The 22867-nt window shown below is 44.8% G+C and overlaps 1 protein-coding gene and 1 pseudogene across 10 annotated transcripts in view; one reads left to right on the forward strand and one right to left on the reverse strand.

The window, feature by feature from the left end:
- TTC7B (tetratricopeptide repeat domain 7B) overlaps window positions 1-22867 on the reverse strand; it is a 292264-nt gene that overhangs the window by 228647 nt on the left and 40750 nt on the right. The window lies entirely within an intron of this gene.
- On the forward strand, window positions 9662-10298 carry LOC134738168 (small ribosomal subunit protein uS13-like; annotated as a pseudogene).

The following is a 22867-nucleotide window of genomic DNA, read 5'->3' on the forward strand; positions in this document are numbered from 1 at the left end:
CTGACTAACACAAGCAACATTAAATATGAATATGGGTCAGTGGCAATAAAAGGGTTCTTACTCTTCTTACACTGTCTAAATATAAACAGGAAGCTTTGACCAGCAACCTGAGATGAGCGGCCACATGCAATACACCCATCTAGCCGCCCACCATGAGCAGAATCCAGAATGGGAAGAGGCTGAAGAGATCATGGAGTCAGAGATAAACAGTTAGCAGAAGGCTTAACGTGGTGGATCTCCACCAGGCATGGCCCCACAGCGCCCCCTCACAACCCCTACTCCCACATCTCTGGGTTTCCTACATAGGCAAAAGAAAGCACGCCAGAAAGCTCCCCTGAACCACGTCGTTCCCTCCACTCATGGACTTTTCTATAAAACTACTTGTTTCACTGCACCCTAAGTCATCTCAATGATTCCAAAAATGAAAAGCAGTCCTGGCGCGGTGGCTCACATCTGTATTCCCAGCACTTTGGGAGGACAAGGTGGGAGTATCATTTGAGCCCAGGAGTTTGGGGCTGCAGGGAGCTATGATCGCACTACTGCACTCCAGCCAGGGTGACAGGGCAGGACCCTGTCTCTAAAAAAAGAAAGAAAGAAAAGAAAAGCAGATTGTCAAGGAAAAAAGATCGAGCTCTATCTTCTCTCCTGTCCTCTCTTTGCAAATGAAGAGATTCAAGCTCAGAGATGATTTGCCCAAGGTCACATGGGCAAATCCTGATCCAATGAGCTTACTACCACAGCAGGTCCACAGCAGTTGCCACACAGCTCCCAATAGACTGGAGACTTTTTCTGCCGGGGAAAAGGCAATGTCAGTGGTCACTTGTCTGTCCTATGGCTCTAGGATGACACCTAGAAGATCATGGTCATTAGCAAATATCCAATTCAAAAAGGCTGGGATTAGATCTCACTTGAAGACATGAATCTCTCAAGGAACACTCCAGGAAAATCCTCTTTGGGCTTTTATAGTCCTTATGACCAGGAATTTTCGGTCCACGAAAAATATGACGTACTCCAATTCCTGCTAAAGCAGGAAACACACCTTTACATCCTTTCTCTTTGTAAATACCCACGCATTGAATGTTTAACGTATTAAATGCTGTCAGCTTCTAAGAGAGTCTCTATAGATATGGTCTCAGAAAACAATAAAGGGGCACATCGGTGAAGGCTCAGCTGCTGCCTGGGAACAGCCAGGGCCTGTGAGTGTGAACGCCTCCCAGAGAGCTCGGCTTGGTGAGTCCCTAAGGAGGCTCACTAACGCGAGGTTAATCAAGAGAGTTGGCAAGTTTGCCTTTCTTCTCCATCCCTGAACTCGAGTTGAATCGCGGAATCAACCCAAGTTCAGGGGCTTCAAATGGTCAGCCGGCCTTGGGGGACCACTGTCCCGGTGGCCGCAGCAGGAACCAGTCCTGCAGTCCTGCGGCGGCACCTGCGCGGGAGGCAGGGCAGGTGCTCCAGGACGGCGGGGCGGGGCGGGGCGGGGCGAGAGAGCGAGGAGGGGCGGGGCGAGACGGGGCAAGAGCGTGGGGCGGGGCGGGGCGGGGTCGGGGAGAGCAGTGGGCGGGGCGGGGCGAAACGCGAGGCGAGGGGAGGTGGGCGGGGCGGGGCGGGGCGGGCACGGTCCCAAGGCCGACCCGTCCGAGGAACCCCGGAGCAGTTCTGCGCATGCGCGACTGTGGCGCGCGACTGTGGCGCGCGACTGCGCTACAACGCGGCTCCCGCGACCCCTGGCGGCGGCTGCCGAGGGGCTGCGGGACGACCTTGGGCGGCAGCTAGCAGCGAGTCCTAGCTGATGTGGCCCTGAGTCAGCTTTTAGAGGTCCCAAGACTCGTTCACAGACCGCTAAACGCAAACTAAGGCACCTCCCAGCACACCAGGATCGACGTGTCCTCCTTCAGTCCGGACTTGGCGGAATCTGCACCTGGGAGCCCCTCCCGAAACGACCTGCCAGCCGCAGTCCAGAAAGCAGGCACCCCTCACTCCCCCTCTCAAATGGGGGCTCTATTCCTGTCTCTAGCCCTAGAGTTGTTGTGAGGATAAAGGAAGCTAAGGGACAAGTGCTTAGAACAGTGTCTAGAAGGAATTATTTTAATGCTGTAGTCATTATTAATAATGTATTATATTTTTACAATTCCAGAACCTGGCACACAGTAGGCACTCAACAAACCGTTCCTCTGTCTGTCTTGAGAGACTGCGGTGGGCCCTGCAGGGCAGCTGCCTGCCTCTGCCTGGTTCAGGGAAGGCCCAGCCAGGCCGGCCCCAGCTTCCTTCCTGCTCTTCTGCCCCACTCCGGCCCACTCCGGAGAGCCACGCTCTGAGCCGCACATGACTCTCTCCTTCTCCACAGAACAATCTGTGTTCTGCTCCCGCCCCCGAGAGAGTTCTGAGCTTTCCAAATATGGATGCTTTTTGCATTCCCAAAGCATCACGAACATTTGGGAGAAGAAAATGAACACCAGACATGGTTTGGAAACGATGGAAGCCAAGGGATGGGTGGTGACGGAACAAGCACCGTACTAGGAGTTTTAAAATATAAAACACGAGTCTGGCCTAGGTGATGTCTTACAACCTCACTAGCTTTGTAGCAGTCTAGGCCCCAAGGAGATCCTATAAGTAAGCACCCAAACCCTAAGAATAAAAACTACAGCGGCCACCACCACACATTGCAGAGGCGAAAACTGCATTAAGGAGGCCCAGAGAGTCACCTGCCGTCAGAGGAAATGAGCAGTGGGAGGCAGTCCCTTGAGAGCCAAACGGCTTGAAAGTTGACAAATTGAGATGAACCAGCTCGTCGGTGAGTGTAGGCAGAAGAGGCATTAGACACAAGAGTATTTGTTTTTATATCAGACCCAAACCAAAACCTATTTTCACCTGAAATGGAGTGGATCTCAGAATATACTGAGAAGGTTGCCCTTTTGCTTAGGCACCTTGTGTGTTATTCAGCTAGAGTTTATCTTCAATAGTGTGCCCCCGGATGCCAGGGCAAAATGTTAAAGAATGGCCCCGTCACAGGCACCCCTGTGCAGCAGGCACTGTTGTCCCTGGCACAAATGCAGGGAGATAAAGCAGGCAGCTTAGATATGACACAGCCTCAACACCCAACCCAGAATAAGCACTCACATATTTGCTGATTTAATGAATTAATTAATTATACAGTCTGGTTTGAGAGAGGCAAATGGCAGATGTGAAATAATTAAAATCTGAATGCCAAATTAGATGGTACTAGCTATAAATAGAGGTGGAATCAGAGGATGGAGAGACTGGTGTGGACAAACGGGGCTGGAGAGGTCTGTATGCAACAACGGGTGTCACCAAGGGCGGACTCAGCACAGGGAAGAGATGACTCCCAGATGGATGGAGAAGATAAACAGAGGTGGGGGGTTGGCCTGGCAGGGGTGATGGCAGGTGGGCAAGGAGGCAGGCAGCCTGCAGCAGAGGATGGGTGGGACACAGCAGGACATGCAGCCAGCCTGCCAAGACTAAGACATATCCTCCACAGTCTGCAGAAGTGCATGCCATACCTAGACCTGCCAGGGTTAGCAGGAGGACTTGAACTCGAGATTCAAGCAATAAGGGAGAGGATGACTCTTTTTTCCAGATAATTAGCTCCTGATTATCTCAACGTGGTACATTTAAACCTCACACTGGCTTGTCCTGACACTCAGGCTGCTGTTTACACTCTTCACCACATTTTAACATCACCTTAACTGAGAATGTAAATCCGGCACAAATGTCCAAATGCTCATGTATTTCAGGCATTGTAAACCCCAGGGGAAAGCTCTGTGTCATCGGCATCCCTCCACCCCTTCACTAGCCCAGAGCCCTGGGGGGTATTCTGCTTATAGGTGGAGCTGTCCTGTTACTTGCTGGGGCCTTGCAGGGCCCAGCTTCTAGCCATGCCCTCCAAATGAGCTTCAGCCACTCCTGGGTTTTAACCAAGTCCTGCACCTATATGCAGACCTATTCCTGAATCCTGACCAACAAGCCAATAGTCTGGAAACCTTTATGCTGAGCACTAGCCAAGAATTCCAATGTTTCCCCAGGATAGCACCCTCTTGTGGACAAAGGGATTTCACCATGTTCAACCAATCCAGTATCTTCCCTCTACCCTCCAAGGAAAATGGGCTCCTTCTCCTGAAATCGCCTTTGCAAAAATTGTAACAGTGAGAAAATTATGACAGTTAAAGAAATCTGATCTAACCAACCCCTATCTTGCCATTAACCCCCAAACTATGGTATTCCTGGGCTTAGGTCAAGCTAACTTTAGGAGATATTTAGTTTATAGTTTAAATGATAATAGCACTTCCCCAAAACTCAACTGCCTCTGTCAAGCTAATGAAAGACCACTAGGTTAGGAGGATGAGAGAAGCCTGAATTCTGCTAAGGCATAAGTGATTACCAGCCATTGTTCCAAAGGTCACAAGATTTGCAACTTCCCCAATTACTCCTGCAGATAACATCACTACTGTAGAACCTAAGACTGGCCTTTTGAGGTATCTCTTCAGGTTTTCGCATTTCTGACAACCAACAGCCCCACCAGATCCACCACAGGGCCATGCCTTGTGGCCCCACCCAGAAGCGGGCTCAGCACATGAAGACCATTTTCCACACCCCTATGATTGCATCCCCAACAAATCAGCAGCACCCATTCCCTTGCCTGCCAAACTATCCCTGAAAAACTCTAGCCTCCGAATTTTCAGAGATTGATTTGATTAATAACTCCATCACCCATGTGGCACAGCCAGCCTCATGTCAATTAAACTCTTGATTGGACTGCCGTGGGTCTCAGTGAGTTGGTTTTGTCTGTGCAGTGGGCAGGAAGAATGCAATGGGCGATTACACTCCTGCAGTCTTCACTTGGTTTGACAACATCATTACCTGCCCAGTGAGCTAAGCTAAAAATTTCACTGTCATCTGGATTCCTCCCTCAACCACCTTCCCATACCAACTCCCAACACACACAGCCTATCTCTCTGGCCTACTGCTTCTCTTTCAAATGACTCTGGATTCTGACTTGCCTGCCCCTGCCTTGCTTCTGCCCTTTGTACTTGGAATCCGGGCTTTTGCAATACCTCTGATATCTGTCAGGACCCAGTTAGGATAATGAAAACACTATAGTTCTTTCAAATAAAGGGAATTGAATGTATGGAATTGTCTGCATAGGAGATGAAAGAGATAAGAGGCCAAACAGGATGGTTTTGTACCCCCGAATTCTGAAATTGCAGGAAGCACTAACATCCCTAGGACTGGAAAGAACATGGGGAGGAGGTAGAGTCTTAAGAGCCCAGAAGCTGGGGCCGTAGAGAGCCAAAACCCAGAGGAAGCTCCCTAACAGGCACTAAAACTACAGAGAAAGGTTTCATCCAACAGGAGCTAGGACAACTGAAGAAACACCATTGCTGGCAAAGGTGCTGCCTGAAGCAGAGAGAAATACCCTGGCTTATCTCTCTCTTCCAATTTCCTCCCAATGCCTCTGCTTGACCAAACCCAGGCAGAAACCACTGACTTGGGCACCTGGGAAACAGCCTGCAGAATTCAGCCCACTGAAACACAGAACAGCGAAAGGGCCCAAAGCCAACTAACCCCCTTAACCAGTCTCCTTCGCTAGAATCTTTAATTCCTTCTCATCTATTCTCCACTCTGTGCCAGAAAGATCTTTCTTGCTTAAAAGCTTAATTAAGTCATTCCTCCTGCTTAAAACTTGGCAGGGGCTGGCAGTTTCCTGGCAGAAAAAATAGGACTTATCCATCAGGCTGATTTTGTCAATCAATTGCAAATATAGGAAGTGTTGCTTCCCTTCACTATGACATGTATCGGGTTTGCTCTATAACATGAGATGGGCTCCTATTCAAAGTATTGCTGTAGAACAGAATGGAGACTACTCCTCAAAGCCATCACCCCTGAAACTGGGAAATAACTAAAGATAACTACTTTTGGATCAGTGTTGTTTGCCATGATCAAGAGGCTAAGGGCTCCAATGAAAACATACCATACAAAAGAACAGGGAGAGCAAGTAAAGGCTATTAAAATCTATTAAAACAACAGAGTAACTAGAGATTGAATTGGCAATCAAACAACTTCTACAAAGAAAAGCCCAGGCTCAGATGGCTTCCTTGGTGAACTGTACCAAATACTTAAAGAACTACCACCAATTCTTCACAAACTCCTCCAAAAAGCAGAAAAGGAGGGAACACTTCACAACTCATCCTATGACACCAGTGTAACATTGACACCAAAACCAAAGGCATCACAAGAATACCACCAATATCTATTATGAATATAGGTATTAAAATCCCCCTACAAAATATTAGCACATGGAACCTAGCAATGTATTAAAAAATCATAGACCATGACCAAATGGGATTTAATTCAGGAATGCAAGATTGGTTTAATATATGAAAATCATTCAGTGTAAAACACCATATTTAAAAAATAAAGCATAAAAATTACATGAACAATGCAATAAAAAAATTAGACAGTGTCTAACACCCTATAATGATAAAAACACTCAACAAACTAAAAACAGACAAGAGCTTCTTCAAGTTGATAAAGGCTATCAATGAAAATGCCACTGCTAACATCTTAATGGTGAAAAACTGAAAGCTTTCCCCCTAAAATAAGGATGTCCACTCTGGTCATTTCTAATCAACATTCTACTGGAGATACTAGCCAGCACAATTAGGCAATACAAAGCAACAAAGTCATCCAGATTGGAAAGGAAAATGTAAAATTATCTTTATTTGCAAATGCCATGATCTTATATATTTTAAAGCCCTAAAGAATCCACAAAAACAACATAACAGCTAATAAATGAGTTCAGCAGGGTTAAAGGATACAAGATTAATAAACAAAAATGAGCTGTATTTCTATACCTTAGTAATGAGCAATCTGAAAGTGAAATTTAAAAAATAGTTTCACTTATAATAACATAAAAAAGAACACTTAGAATAAATTTAACAAAAGGAATGTAAGACTTGAATGCCAAAAAAATCTACAAAACATTTTTTAAAGAAATTAAAGAAGACATCCCATGTTCATGGATTGGAAGACCTGATATTGTTAAGACAGCAATACTTCCCAAATCGATCTACAGATTCAACACAATCCCTATCAAGTATTATTTCTTATGCTAATTTACAACCTGACCCCAAAATTTATATGAAATGTAAGCCAAAAAAATCTTGAAAAAGAAGAGCAAAGTTAGAAAACACACTTCCCAGACTCAAAACTTACTACAAAGCTACAGTAATAAAGACAGTGTGGTACTGGCATAAGGACAGACATACAGACCAGTGGAAAAGAACAGAGAGTCCAGAAATAAACACTTACATATATGCTCAACTAATTTTCAACAAGGATGCCAAGACAATTCAATGGAGAAAGAACAGTATTTTCAACAAATTGTGCTGCAACAACTGAAGATCCACATACAAAAAGAATGAAGTTGGATGCTGACCTCACAAAAATATACAAAAATTAACTCAAAATGGATCAGACACCTAAATTTAAGAGTAAAAACTATAAAACTCATAGAAGAAATCACAAGAGTAAATCTTCGTAAACTTGATTAGGCAATGGTTTCTTAGATACAAAACCAAAACGACAAAAATAATAAAAGAAAAAAATGAACTGGACTTAATCAAAATGAAAAATGTTTGCATTTCAAAGGACATCACTTAGAAAGTGAAAGACAGTCCACAAAATTGTAGAAAATATTTACAAACCATATATCTGTAAAAAAAATTATATTTAGGATGTATAAAGAACTACTACAACTCAATAATGGAAAGACAAATAACCGAATTAAAAATGGGCAAAGAATCTGAACAGATATTTCTCCAAAGAAGATATACAAATGGCCAATAAGCACATGAAAAATTGCTTAATACCACTTATCATTAGGGAAATGCAAATAAAAACCACAATGAGATACCATTTCATACACTCTAGGATGGCTATAATCAAAAAGACAGATAACAACAAGTGTTGATGAGGATGTGAAGAAATTAGAACCTTCACGCAGGTGAGCTGCTTTGGAAAACAGCTTGCAGTTCCTCAAAAACTTACACTCAGAGTTACCATGTAATCCAATAATCCCACCCCTAAGTATATATCCAAGATAAATGAAAACCCAAAATGTTTTGGATGGGATTATGTTCACTAAAAAACCTGTACACAAATGTTCATAGCAGCATTATTAATAATAGTCAAATAATAGAAACAACCTGCTGTCCACCAACTGCTGAATGGATTAACAAAATACGCAAAATGGTATATCCATACAATGTAATATTCAGCCACAAAAAGAAATGACACATGCAGCAACATATAAGGACCTTTAAAACATTATGCTAAATGAAAGAAGCCAGATACAAAAAGTGCATGATTTCATTTATACAAAATGTCTAGACTAGGCAAATCTATAGAAACGAGGTATAGATTAGTGGTTGACTAGGGCTATAGAGTTGGGGTGGGGGTTCAGGAAATGGGAAGTGACGGCTAATGGGTAAAGGTTTCTTTTTTGGAGTAATAAACATTTTCTGAAATTGATTGTGGTGATGGTTGCACAACTCTGAATATACTAAAAACCACCGAATTGTACACTTTAAAGGGTTGAATTGTATGGTATATGAGTTATATATCAATAAGTCTGTTATTTAAAAAGCTATAAACAGAATTCCGGGAAGATGGTGGACTATGAAGCACCAGGAATCTATCTTCCCACACAGACAACTATTGTACTGGCACAATCTGTTCAATATCACTATTTTGGAACTCCAGGGTCTCTTAAAAGCTTACAATTTCCAGGAGAAAGCTTGATGGTAAATTGCAGTTAATTTCAGCTCTTAGCATAGTAGAAGCTGTGAACACATTCCTAGAGAAGCAAATATGAAGCTTGCAGGAGCTAGGGTGGGCAAAGAGCACCCTGTCCTCCAAATATTGGGTATCTGTGTTCTGATCACTGACTGCTGCTTCTGATCACAGGGGTGCAGACAAGAGGCAGTAGCCATTGTTGCTGCACCTCCCTTCATTATTGCAAGCCACCCCACATACACCAACAGAGGTGACATCCAGAGGATTTAAAGGGCCAGTGCCCTTCCCCCCAGCCTCATTTTTCTCTTTCTCCCTTTTGAGAGCCAGACATTTGAGACTACAGCATTCAAAGGCAACTACATACATGGGGAAAATTAGATGGTTGACCATGCATGCCCATGGAAAGGCAAAGAGTCAGAGAAGACCTAAGAAGACCTCAAATATATACCCCAGGCTGATCCTTGGCACAAAGACAGCCTACAACATTTTTTTTTTAAATAAACAAAAACAGCAAACCCTGAGAATGGGGAGAATCCTATTTCCAGAGTTACCACATTATTAGATTCAAATGTCTATTTTTCAACAACATCAAAAAAAAAAAAAAATCAGAAGGCGCACACACACAAAAATGGAAAAAAGCAGCCCATTCAGAGGAAAAGTATATATCAACTGAAACTGTCCTTGAAAAAGACCTGATGGCAGATCTACCAGACAAAGAAACAACCATTTTAAAGATGCTCCAGGGACTAAAGGAAGATGTGGTGAAAGTCAAGAAAATATATATGAACAAAATTGAAATGTCAAAAAGGACATAGAAAACCTAAAAAGAAACCAATAAGAAATTCTGGACAGGAGGCCTACGCACCGCCTCTTGTGCTGCCGCCATGTCTCTAGTGATCCCTGAAAAGCTCCAGCATATTTTGCGAGTACTCAACACCAACATCGATGGGTGGTAGAAAACAGCCTTTCCCATCACTGCCATTAAGGGTGTGGGCCAAAGATATGTTCATGTGGTGTTGAGGAAAGCAGACATTGACTGCACCAAGAGGGAGGGAGAACTCACTGAGGATGAGGTGGAACGTGTGATCACCATTATGCAGAATCCACGCCAGTACAAGATCCCAGACTGGCTCTTGAACACACAGAAGGACGTAAAGGATGGAAAATATAGCCAGGTCCTAGCCAATGGTCTGGACAACAAGCTCCATGAAGACCTGCAGCGACTGAAGAAGATTCGGGCCCATAGACGGCTGCACCACTCCTGGGGCCTTCATGTCCAAATTCAGCACACCAAGACCACTGGCCACCGTGGCCACACTGTGGGTATGTCCAAAAAGAAATACGTCTGTAGGCCTTGTCTGTTAATAAATAGTTTATATACCAAAAAAAAAAAAAAAAAAAAAGAAAGAAAAGAAATTCTGGGCTGGGTGCAGTTAGCTCACACCTGTAATTGCAGCACTTTAGGAGGCTGAGGCAGGAGCATTGCTTGAGCCCAGGAGCTCAAGGTTACAGTGAGCTATGATAGTGCCACAGCGTTCAAGCCTGGGCGACAGAGCAAGACCGTGTCTCGATAAAAAACAGAAGTGAAATTCTAGAGCTGAAAAAGTACAATAAGTGAAATGAAAAATTCACTAGAGGGCTTCAAAGGCAAACTTGAGCAGGCAGTAAACTTTAAGACAGGACAATAGAAATTATTGAGAGTAAGTGCTATGGTTTGAATGTGTCCCATTAAAAGGATGTATTCAAGACTTAATCCCCATTGCAACAGTGTTGGGAGGTAGGGCCTAATGAGAGGTGACCATACCATGAAGACAGAGTGAGTGATTAATGCCATTATCTTGGGAGCGGATTCATTATAAGAGAGGAAGTCCAGCCCCCTTTTCCTTCTTTCTCTCACCCTCTCACCTTCCACCATGGGAAGCTAAGGCAAGAAGACCCTTGCCAGATGCTAGAACCTTCATATTGGACTTCCTAGCCTCCAGGAATGTGAGAAATAAATTCTTTTCTTTATAAGCTACCCAGTTTCTTGTGTTATGTGACAGCAGCACAAAAATAACTAAGACACTGAAGAACAAACAGAAAAAAGATTGAAGAAAAGTGAACAGAGCCTAAGAAACATGTGGAACACCATCAAGAGAACTAATATATGCACTGTGGGAATTATAGAAGGAAAAGGGGGAGAGAAAGGAGCAGAGAGGATAGTCAAAGAAATAATGACTGAAAACTTTTGAAATTTGGTGAAAGATATTAAGTGAAAAGTACAATTATCATTTATTGTACTTTTTCAGCTCCAGAATATAAACATTGAAGAAGCTCAACAAACTCCAAATAAAATGAACTGAGAAAGACCCATACAAAGGCACATTATAATAAAACTTTTGAAGGACAAAGGGAGAATCTTAAAAGCAACAAGAAGCAACTTGTCACATACAAGGGATCCTCAATAAAACTGTCAGCAGATTTCTCATCAGAAACATAGGAGGCCAGATTGCAACAGGCTGATATATTCAAAGTGCTGAAAGAAACAGACTCTTAACCAATGTATAAGTCCATTTTCACACTGCTATAAAGAACTTCCTTGAGCCTGTGTAATTTATAAAGGAAAGAGGATTAACTGACTCACAGTTCCACATAGCTGGGGAGGCCTCAGGAGACTTACAATCATGGTGGAAGGGGATGCAGCCACCTTCTTTACAAGGCAGTGGGAGAGAAAGAGTGAAGGAGAAACTTCCAAACACTTACAAAACCATCAGATCACATGATAACTCACTCACTTTCAGGAGAACAGCATGGGGAAAATGCACCCATGAACAAATCACCTTCCTCCCTTGATACGTGGGGAATACAGATCCCTCCCTCAACACATGGGTATTACAATTTAAAATGAGATCTGGATGGGGACACAGAGCAAACCATATCAACCAAGAATCCCATATCTGCCAAAGCTATCCTTCAAAAGTGAGAGATAAATTAAGAAATTCCCAAGTAAACACAAAAGCTGAGGAGTTTTTTTTTACCACTAGAACTGCCCTGCAAGAAATGCTCACAGAAGCCGTGCAAGGTGAAATGAAAGGACACTAAGCAATAACTCTAAGCTATATAAAGAACTAAGGATCTCAATAAAAGTGAATACATTAGCAATTATAAAACTAGTATTATTGTAACAATAGTTTGTAACTCCACTTTTTATTATCTGCATGACTTAAGAGACTAATATGTTTTTTAAATTATTACTCAAAAACTAGTATTATTATAACTTTGGCTTGTAATTCCATGTTTTGTTTCCTATATAATTTAAGAGACAATGCACGTAAAAGAATTATTAGCTTATGTTTTGGGGCACACAATGTATAAAGATATAATTTTGTGACATTGGTAACAGAAAGGGGTGGGGATAGAGCTTTACAGGAATGGAATCTTTGTATGTTAGTCAAGCTGGTATACATTTAAGTTAGAGTGTTAAACTTTAGGATATCAAATGGAATCTTCATGGTAACCACAAAGAAAATAGCTAGCAAATATACACAAAAGGAAATGAGAAAGAAATTTAAATAGTTCACTACAAAAAAACTAACAAAAAAAGACAACAATGCAGAAAGCAAGGGACGAAAAAGCTATAAGCCATGTAGAAAATATAGCAAATTACACAAGTAAGTCCCTCATCGGTACCTACTTTAAATGGAAATGGATTAAACTCTCCAACCAAAAGATGGAGATTGACAGAATGGATTAAAAAAACATGATCCAACTATATGCTTGTCTACCAGAGACTCTAGATCCACAGACACAAATACACTGAAAGTGAAAGAATGGAAAAAGATATTCCAACGGGACAAAGTGGCTCACATTTCTGATCCTAGCACTCAGGGAGGCTGAGGTGGGAGGATTGCTTAAGCCCAGGAATTCAAGACCAGCCTGAGCAACACAGTAAGACTTCATCTCTACAAAATAAAATTTAAAAATTAGCCAGACATGGTGGCATGAGCTTTTAGTCCCAGCTACTCGGGAGGCTGAGGCAAGAGGAACACTTGAACTCAGGAGGTTGAGGCTGCAGTGAGCTGTAATTACACCACTGTGCTGCAGCCTCAATGACAGAGCGAGACTCTGTCTACAAACAAACAAACAAAAAGATGTTCATGCAAATAGTAACCAAGAGAGCAGGGACAGCTATACTAATATCCAACAAAATAGACTTTAAATAAAAAAGGTGTTGAGTGTGGTGGCATGCTCCTGTAATCTCAGCTATCCAGGAGGCTGAGGCAGAAGAGTCATTTGATACAAGGAGTTTGAGACCATCCTGGGCAACACAGTGAGACCCTGTCTCTACAAAAAATAAAAAAATTAGCAGGGGTATGATGGTACACATCTGTAGTTCCAGCTACTCGGGAGGCTGAAGCAGGAGATCTCTTGAGCCCAGGAGTTCAAAGTTACAGTGAGCTATGATAGCACCACTGCACTCCAGCCTGGGCGACAGAATGAGACTCCATCTCTAAAAATAAATAAACAAATAAGAGACAAAGAAGGATGTTATATATTAATAAAGAATCAATACAGTAAGCAGATACAACAATTATAAATATTTGCACATGTAATTACAGACCGTCAAAATATATGAAGCAAAAACTTCACACATTGAATTGAAGGGAGAAAAGAGAATGCTATAATAGTAGTTGGAAACTTCAATAACCCTCTCTTAAGAATGAATAGAACAACCAGGCCAGGCACGGTGGCTCATGCCTGTAATCCCAGCACTTTAGGAAGCTGAGGCGGGCAGATCACCTGAGGTCGGGAGTTCAAGACCAGCCTGATCAACATGGAAAAACCCCGTCTCTACCAAAAATACAAAATTAGCTGGGTGTGGTGGCGCATGCCTGTAATCCCAGCTACTCGGGAGGCTGAGGCAGGGAATCGCTTGAACCCAGGAAGCAGAGGTTGCGGTAAGCCGAGATCATGCCATTGCACTCCAGCCTGGACAACAAGAGTGAAACTCCGTCTCAAAAAAAAAAAACAAAAAGAACAACCAGACAGAAGTAAGGACATAGAGGACTTAAATCACAATAAACTGACTAGACCTAAGAGACAAAAACAGTCACTCTACCCAATTTTCTTCTCAAGTATGCATGGGACATTTTCCAGGACAGACCATGTATTAGGTCACAAATTGAGTCAAAACGTGGTACGTGCACACAATAGAGTATTGTTTTGCATGCAGACGAAAGAAAATTCTGTCACATGTTACAACATGGATGAACATTGAGGACATTATGTTAAGTGAAATGTAAGCCAATCACAAAAAGGCAAATACCACATGACTCCACTTATATGAGCTACCTAGAGTAGGCAAAATCAGACAGACAGAAAGTAGAATGGTGTCTGCCAGTGGCTGGGGGTGGGAGGGGAATGAGGGGTTATTGTTTCATGAGTTTTTAAAAGGGAAAGAGTTCTGGAGACGGATGGTGGTGACAGTTGCACAGCAATGTGAAGAATACATTTAATCCCACTGAACTGTGCACTTAAAAATGATGAAGATGGGAAATTTTGTTATACGTGTTTTACCAAAATAAAATAAACTGGAGAAAAAAGCTGTAGAGTATATTTATAATATGAAAACTGAAATGACCTAGATGTGTTTCATGGGCAGCTATTTCAAAAATATTCATAGGCCCGGCACCGTGGCTCACGTCTGTAATCTCAGCACTTTGAGAGGTCAAGGCGGGAGGCTTGCTTAAGCCCAGGAGTTCGAGACCAGCCTGGGCAATGTGTCGAAACCCCATCTCTACAAAAAATACAAAAATTAGCCAGGTGTGGTGGCACATGCCTGTAGTCTCAGCTACTTGTGGGGGCTGAGGCAGGAGGATCTCTTGAGCCTGGTGCAGGGAATGGAGGTTGCAGTGAGCTGAGATTGCGCCACTGCACTCCAACCTGGGCGACAAAGCAAGACCCCGTCTCAAAAAAAGAAAAAATCCATAAGGCACACCATCATGCAGCCTTTACAAACTATGTTTTCAAAAATATTTAATGACGTGGAAAAATAATTGTACACACATACACACACAGAGTGAAAAAATAATATAAAATAGTATATAAAGCATAATGTCAATTGTATATAAAAATAGTAAATATATACAATGTGTGTGTGCGTGCGCGTGTGTAACAGTGGTTAACCAACTCAAGTAACAGCATGGTACCTGATTTTATTTATAAATATTTAAAAATAAATATTAAGTGTATATATATATTTTTTTCTTTATTTTCCAAACAGTCTACACTCAATACACAGCTAAAGAATAAATGCTCATTTTTAAATCAAAGGGAATGCATTCAGTGTTGGCTGGAATGGGAGGAGGCTGGTTCCTCACACTGCAGGAAGGAAAAGCATACAGGTACCGCCGTTCCGCAAGGCAATCTGGAAATACCTCTCTTCAACCCAGAAACTCCACTTCTGGAAACCTCTCCTAGGGAAATCATTAAGAACAGGCACAAAGACCAGGCTGACAGGGTACTCATCACAGCTTCGTGTATAACAGTGAAAAGCTGAAAACAACTTACATGTCCAAAAATAGAGGCTTTAGTTAAATAGATTATACTTCATCCATACTATGAAATGTTATACAGCTGCTTAAATGTTGCAGAAAGTTATCTACTGTCATGGAAAGTGTTTACGATCTATAGTGAAGTAGAAGAAGCAGGTCACAAAGCAGTATATGTGGTATAATCCCACTTTCATATAAAAAAATTCACACATATAGGAGGTGTAGAGAAGATCTGGAAGGAAATGAACTATAGTGTTAACAGCAACTGCCTTGAATAGATGGGTAATGGATATCTTTATGTTCTTTTGATTAGTCATCATTTCTGAATTTTATATAAAACACATGTATTTTGTCTATATTAAGAACAATAAGGCCAGGTGCAGTGGCTCATGCCTGTAATCCCAGCACTTTGGGAGGCCAAGGCAGGAGGATCGCTTGAGTTCAGGAGTTCGTGACCAGCCTGGGCAACATGGCAAAACCTCATCTCTAGAAAAAATACCAAAAATTAGCTAGACAGGATGGTGCATGCCTGTAGTCCCAGCTGAGGTGGGAGGATCGCTTGAGCCTGGGAGGCAGAGGTTGCAGTGAGCCGAGATCACACCAGCCTGGCAACGGAGCGAGACCCTGTTTCAAAAAAGTAAATAAATAATAAATTTTTAAAAAGAACAATAAAATAAAATTGTGGGGGATGAAACAAGAGATCAATACCAGGGACAGCTAGAAGTATTGCTGGCCAGCTCAGCTAAGGAGCGTGGCAGGCAGGGCCTTCACGGACAGGAGGGGCAAGGCCATCACAGCCACCTGCTGCTCCCAGCCTCAGCTGTCCATGAGATCTGACTATTCAAATCCCCCTCCACTGACCTTGGATTTATAAATTCAAAGCATCTTCCCATTTTGTCTTATTTAGTCTTCTCAGTACTCTTGTGAGAGTATTATTAGCTCTGTTTTGCAGATAAGAAAAGTCAGACTTAAATCACTCACAAATCACAGAACACAATCAAGGCTAAGCAGGTCATCTCACACCAGAATCACATCAACCATATCCTCACTCACAATGAGTGATTACGCTCCCACTGACAGGCAGCTCAGTAAAGTGGAAAGAGTATGGATGCTGGAGTCCACAGGCCTTGCTTTGAATCCCATCTCAACCATCTCAACTCTGAAAAGCAGCCTCTTAACCCCTCTGCAGGGAATGATAATACTAGGGTCCAGGATTGTTCTCAGGATAAGCACAATCACGCAGGTAAATCACCACGCACCATGCCAGACTCTCCATCAGCGCTCAATAAATGCTCAGGCACAGGGAACCCCTGCCTCTCAGTGCAGCTGAGCTCTCCGGCAGCTGTGAGGTTAGAAATCGGCTTCTGTAAATGGGACTAACACTGAACTTCACGCAGTTTCCAGTGCCCGGCTCTGGCCCTGTCCCTGAGGCCAAAACAGACTGAGTCTTTCTTCCTCCAAGAGCCCTCCACACAGGTAAGGCCTGCTCCTCCACCCATGGAGGCTGCTCTTCCCCCAAAAGCTCCATTCCTTCAGTGTTGATCGGCCTCATGCGGTCTGGTCCCAAGGTCATCTCTAGTCCACAGTGACCCTCTCACAGAGCAGTCACCTGGCTGCTCCCCGATTTTCCCTTCTCTTCTTCCCTGCAGGGGCCACCTCAAAGAAAAAAATAAAGAGCCCTGGGCCTATTTGATGAAAGGCTTCTATTCAGAGGAGCCACTGCTGTGGACATCTGTCATGGACACTGGACACTGCCCTTCCTCTGATCCCCCTAATGGGACCAGCCCCTCTTCACCATGGTAACTGGATCAAGGATGAGAATGTGATCCAGTTGGGGCCAATAAGACACAACAAGAACCCGGCCGAGATGTCTGAGGATCACACCCAGGAAAATGAGAGTCTGGAGCCGCTCTGCTCACCCTGGGGCCTGAGATGGAAAGCAACAAGAGGGGAGGGGAAACAGAGAGGAAGAATCCATGTCTTTGAGCCCTAAAGCCAGCTGCCACTGAAGTCAGTTTAAACTGGGTTTTCTTTCACCTACAGCTGAAAAGGCCCTAATGCACAGATTTTGGCAGAAACTAGAAAATGGATCTGCAGCATGGCTTGGGTGGTCAGCACTGCATACACCGTTTACCCCTCTGCATATGCCTAAGGCAGGAGCTTAGGCCCTGCCCTCAGAAAGCCCTGTGGGATGGAGTTGTCGAGGCTGACTTGGATTTGCACTGCCCCCTCCACGCCCTCTGAACAGAGCACACCTGCTCACTCCATCTGCCTGCCAAGCATCTGGCTGGGGCTGGGCAGAAGGGATGATGTGGGTAGCTTCTCCAGCTGTCCCTGACTTCTAGGTACTCCCCATCCTCCAACATCAGCAACAACTTTCCCTTCCCTAAGCTGCACTCCAGGCCTCTGATCTTCATATGAGCTTCCCCTAAAGATTCCCCCATTAGGCTGGGCGTGGTGGCCCACGCCTGTAATCCCAGCACTTTGGGAGGCTGAGGCAGGTGGATTATCTGAGGTCAGAAGTTTGAGACCAGCCTAGCCAAAATGGTGAAACCCTGTTTCTACTAAGAATATAAAAAAACTAGCCAGGCGTGGTTGCATGCACCTGTAATCCCAGCTGCTCGGGAGGCTGAGGCAGGAGAATCACTTGAACGCGGGAGGCAGAAGTTACAGTGAGTCGAGATTGCGCCACTGCACTCCAGCCTGGGCAACAAGAGTGAAACTCTGTCTCAAAAAAAAAAAAAAATTCTCCCCGTAAATGTAGGGATCCCAGGTCCCACTTCCTGATGGCCAAACCCTCTGCCTGACAAAGCAGATCCTCTAAGGCACCAATGTATTCATGGAAGAAAGCCGGCCTCTCCCCTCTCCCCATAACCAGATGTTGTTACCTGGGGCATCTGAAGAGGCCAATCATTTGTGGTCAAACCCAAGGGATTTGGGTTATCTCACACCAGAATCGCATCAACCATATCCTCACTCACAATGAGTGATTACGCTCACTCACAACCTGCTTAGCCTTGATTGTGTTCTGTGATTTGTGAGTGATTTAAGTCTGACTTTTCTTATCTGCAAAACAGAGCTAATAATACTCTCACAAGAGTACTGAGAAGACTAAATAAGACAAAATAAGAATAAAAATATCACATTTGTTGATCTGCCGGGCATTGTGCTAACTGCTTTACATGTATTCACCCATTCCCTGCACAACCCTGTAAGGCAGATATTATTATTATCTCCATTTACAGATGAGAAAACAGACCCAGTGGGGTGAAAATAATTTGCCCAAGACCCTTTAGCTAGTAAGTGACGAAGCCAGAGGTCAAATCTGGACAGCCTGACCCCAAAGCTTCATGCCCTTAACCACTGCATGGAAGAGCAATTTCCACCCCAGGAGCAGGGAGGAATGGAGAAGGTAAAGGAGCTCTGTAAAGCGCCCGACGTGGTGCGACCTCCTCCACCTGGGCACAGAGGTCACTCAGCTTGACAGAAAAATTTCCTACCAAGAAACATCCCCACATCTTGGTCCTGCCCTGGATTGTGTGACATAGGGCAAGTCCCTTCTCTCGGGCACAGTCTCCCCTACTGGGAAATAAAATGTCTGCATGGGAGATGACTGTGCTGGCCCCATCTACTCTTCGGAGCCAGTCCTCTGTTTCGGTGCCATGCAATCTGGAAAGGAAATTAATTCCCCTGCTGTTTCCAGGCCCCATTTTTAAAATTTTTAATTTAAAAATTTTAAATTTTAAAATTTCCAGTTTTAAAATTTTATTTTACTAAAAAGGGAACTGTTCTTTTTGTCTCTTTTATTAATTATGTTTCTGTTTATAAAGCAGAGAGAGGCGCTTACTTTCCTCTGTGTATGCAGAAAACAAGGCCACAGAAAATGCTGAGGAAGCCAAGTAGCCCTGTTGTAGTAGGCAGCTAGTCAGGCATGAGCAGGGCAGGAGAGGGTCCCCCGCGACATGCACACACACGCCAGGAATGTCAGGTGACCATCAGGTGATTGTCAGGCAGCTGTTAACTGTTTCTCTAAAATAATAATTGGTAGCTGCCTGCATCAGGAAAAAGCAGCCTCCCAGTAGATAGAAGAAACTCGAAATTGGTGATCAGCAGCTTCCCAACAAGTTCTCAGGAGTTGGGCGAGGGGCTCAAGCATGTGCACTAAGGGGCAAAATGGCGGAGTGTAACTGGTAGATGATCATCTTCTAGGAATGCTAGGTTGGCAAGGGAAGAACGCCTTAAGTGAGCATGCGTACAACTCCAGTCGTTTCTTACATAATTCTAATATACTGTGCTACGACAGCATCAAATATGATTGACTCTTCCCAGGGGGCTTCACAGAAGACAGCAATATGAGCTCGAAGGACAGAACTTACAGGAGGAAACCTGGCAAGGGTGAGGCATTAAGGTAGAGGAACCAAGGGCAGGAGTACAAATCTAGGGTATTCTCAAGTGACCTGAATGTTTTCTCCCTGAAGAAACCTTACCCGGCCCAAGTGAGTTCCAGTCCATGTGCCAATAGAGGAGAGCAATTAGGAACATGGGCGTCAGACTGAGACCCCATTCTGCCACTCAGAGGAGAACAAGGGCCCTAGAGCCAGTCTCTGAGGTCAAGTCCTGGCTCAACCACTTCCTAGCTGTAGGACCCTGGGCAGGTTTACCTAACCTCCCTGTGCCCAAGGTTTTTCTGTAAAATGGAAAGAATAATGGTGTTTACGTCATAGGTGGTGGCAAAGACTGAATGAAGGCTGGGCGTGGTGGCTCACGCCTTTAATCCCAACACTTTGGGAAGCCGAGGTGGGTGGATCACCTGAGATCAGGAGTTCAAGACCAGCCTGGCCAACATGGTGAAACATTGTCTCTACTAAAAAAAATACAAAAATTAGCCAGGTGTGACAGTGCATGCCTATAATCCCAACTACTTGTGAGGCTGAGGCAGGAGAATACTTGAACCCGGGAAGCGGAGGTTGCAGTGGGCCGAGATTGTGCCATTGCACTCCAGCCTGGGCGACAGAGTGAGACTCCATTTTTTTTTTTTTAAAAAAAAAGAGTGAATGAGATACTGGGATAAACGGCATCACACCTGGCGTGCAGGAATCTCTCAGTACACCATGGCCACTGCTACGCTTCTGCATAACCTCACCTCCTCTCATTTCTCTCTTCTGTAAATTTGCGGTTTGGAGAGTTAAAGAGACAGGAAATTCCCTAACATAGTGCTGGCCCATAGGAGGTTCTGGAGCTGAACGTGCAGACTTCCGATTCCCAATCAGCAAAGGCTAACGTTGGCTGACCAGGGGAAGGGACTCTATCTGAAAACCCTGGCCAACTCAGACCTCAGGTCACCAGGGAAAAGTTGAGGTGACAAAGAAAATGTGCAGGTCAATCGCGCTTCCTAGAGCAGCGTGCACATAGCATAGGGGAGGGACCAACATTCAGAGAACCCCCTGACAGCAGCCTCCCCTTAAAAGTCCTCAGGGACCTTGGTGAAGAAAGAAGAGCCAAGAATATTCCTACACAGAGCTAGGACCGAGGGCCTCTTGAACTCCTCAGGAAGCAGGCCTGTCTCTGGGCATCTCCATGAATTGGGCCCGCAATTGCCCTGTTAGTACAAGTCACTTCTAGTCCCTCAGGGCCCACCCAGCAGTCAGCTTCAGCTGACATTTACATTGCGCTCACTATGTGCCGGCACTGTAGAAGCATTTTATGTGTGCTATCTCATGCAGTCCCCGTGACAAGCCAATGAGAGCTTGATGGGCGGGGAAACGGGCAGAGAGAGGCTAAGGAACTTGCACAAGGCCCCAGAGCCAGCATGTGACACACAGAGTAGGACCCAGGCAGATGGTCAGGGCCGGTGCTCATAACCGTCCCTCTACACTGCCTCTCACCTGGCCCACCAGGCTCTCCAGGGCCTGGAGCCCCCAGGCTGCCGGCCACTTCCTCTAGGCAGAAGTGACCCTTCCCTCTCCCGGTACATATGTGATTCTACCTGCACTCACAGAAGTCAGAAACTAGCCAGAGCCAGGTCTCCCATGTGCCAGCAGTGTCCCAAGAGCCAATGCCACAACCTCATGGGTAGGGTGACCACATATCACCCAGGGACAGGCTCAGGGCCCAAGTCACCTGTCCTCCTTGCCCACCTTTCATGGCAGCCAAAAGACTGAGCTGGCAGTGCCACCTGTAGATAGCCTGCCTCCATTAAACTATCTCAGAACCAATCCTAGGACGTGGGCTTTGGGTACTGGGCAGGCCCCAAAGCCACCTCCCTCCCCCAAATAGGAAGCCAACTCCTGGTACAACCCACCAGCCCCAGGGCAGTTGGGCAGGTGGAAATTGCCAGATGATGCTTTGCTGTCCTTCCAGAATGCTATTGCTGGCCACACACACACACAGCTGCTGAGGCACGTGAGGTAGCTGGGTGAACACCAGGGAGAGAAGAGCGTGGCTGTGTGGCACAGACCCCAGCACTCCCCATAGCTCAGACAGATGCAAACAAAGCCAAATGCTGTCAGGACCCCAGAGGCAGCCTCAAAGGGGCGTGCCCATTAAACTGCCGGAGTGCCCTGTAGAGAGCAAGGGCATTTTTTCCTAGCCCATGGGGATGTTTAGAAGATTAATTAGAGGAGCCTGGCAGTACTCAAGGGTCCCCAGGGAACTGGGTGAATACATCATCCCCATCACAAAGCTCTTAACAAGTGTGCCCCGGGCTGGGTCTTTGTTCAACACTGCATAAGACAACTAAGTCAGACAGGCTGGACCACCTGTAGCCCCATCTCAGTCAGAAAGTGCTGGCAGCACTCAATGGCCAGCTCATGACTGTGCTGGAGGGACAAGCCACCCAGGGCCCTGGCCTCTCCAGCCACAGTCAGTCACAGTACATGGTTTGAACAGCAGATGGCCAGAAGGACAGGAGCCACTCCAGATAGTCCACTTCTTGCCACAGCCTTAAGAAGTCCCATTCAAAGTGTCCCTCTTCCTCTAGGAAGCCTTCGTGGCCCCGCTGGCCGGAAGTGACCTCTCCGTATTACCCATCCCTAGCTTTTACTATTTGCTGCCATGTTTGGGGTTGAGGTTTTATTTTTTATTTTTTATTTTTTTTATTTTTTCGAGATGGAGTCTCGCTCTTGTTGCCCAGGCTGGAGTGCAATGGCGTGATCTCAGCTCACCGCAACCTCTGCCTCCCGGGTTCAAGCAATTCTCCTGCCTCAGCCTCCTGAGTAGCTGGGATTACAGGCGCCTGCCACCACACCTGACTAATTTTTGTACTTTTAGTAGAGACAGGGTTTCGCCATGTTGGCCAGGCTGGTCTCGAACTCCTGACCTCAGGTGATTCACCCGCCTTGGCCTCCCAAAGTGCTGGGATTACGGGAGTGAGCTACCATGCCTGGTCGAGATTTTAAAATATCATTTATGCAGCATTTAGAATGTGCCAGGTACTACATTAACTGCTTTACATACATCATTTGACTTAATCCTCCTAATAGCCCCATGAAGTGGGTGTGATTATGCCCATTACAGATTGAGGA

Source organism: Pongo pygmaeus, chromosome 15 (genome assembly GCF_028885625.2).
Source record: "Pongo pygmaeus isolate AG05252 chromosome 15, NHGRI_mPonPyg2-v2.0_pri, whole genome shotgun sequence".
NCBI lineage: Eukaryota > Metazoa > Chordata > Mammalia > Primates > Hominidae > Pongo > Pongo pygmaeus.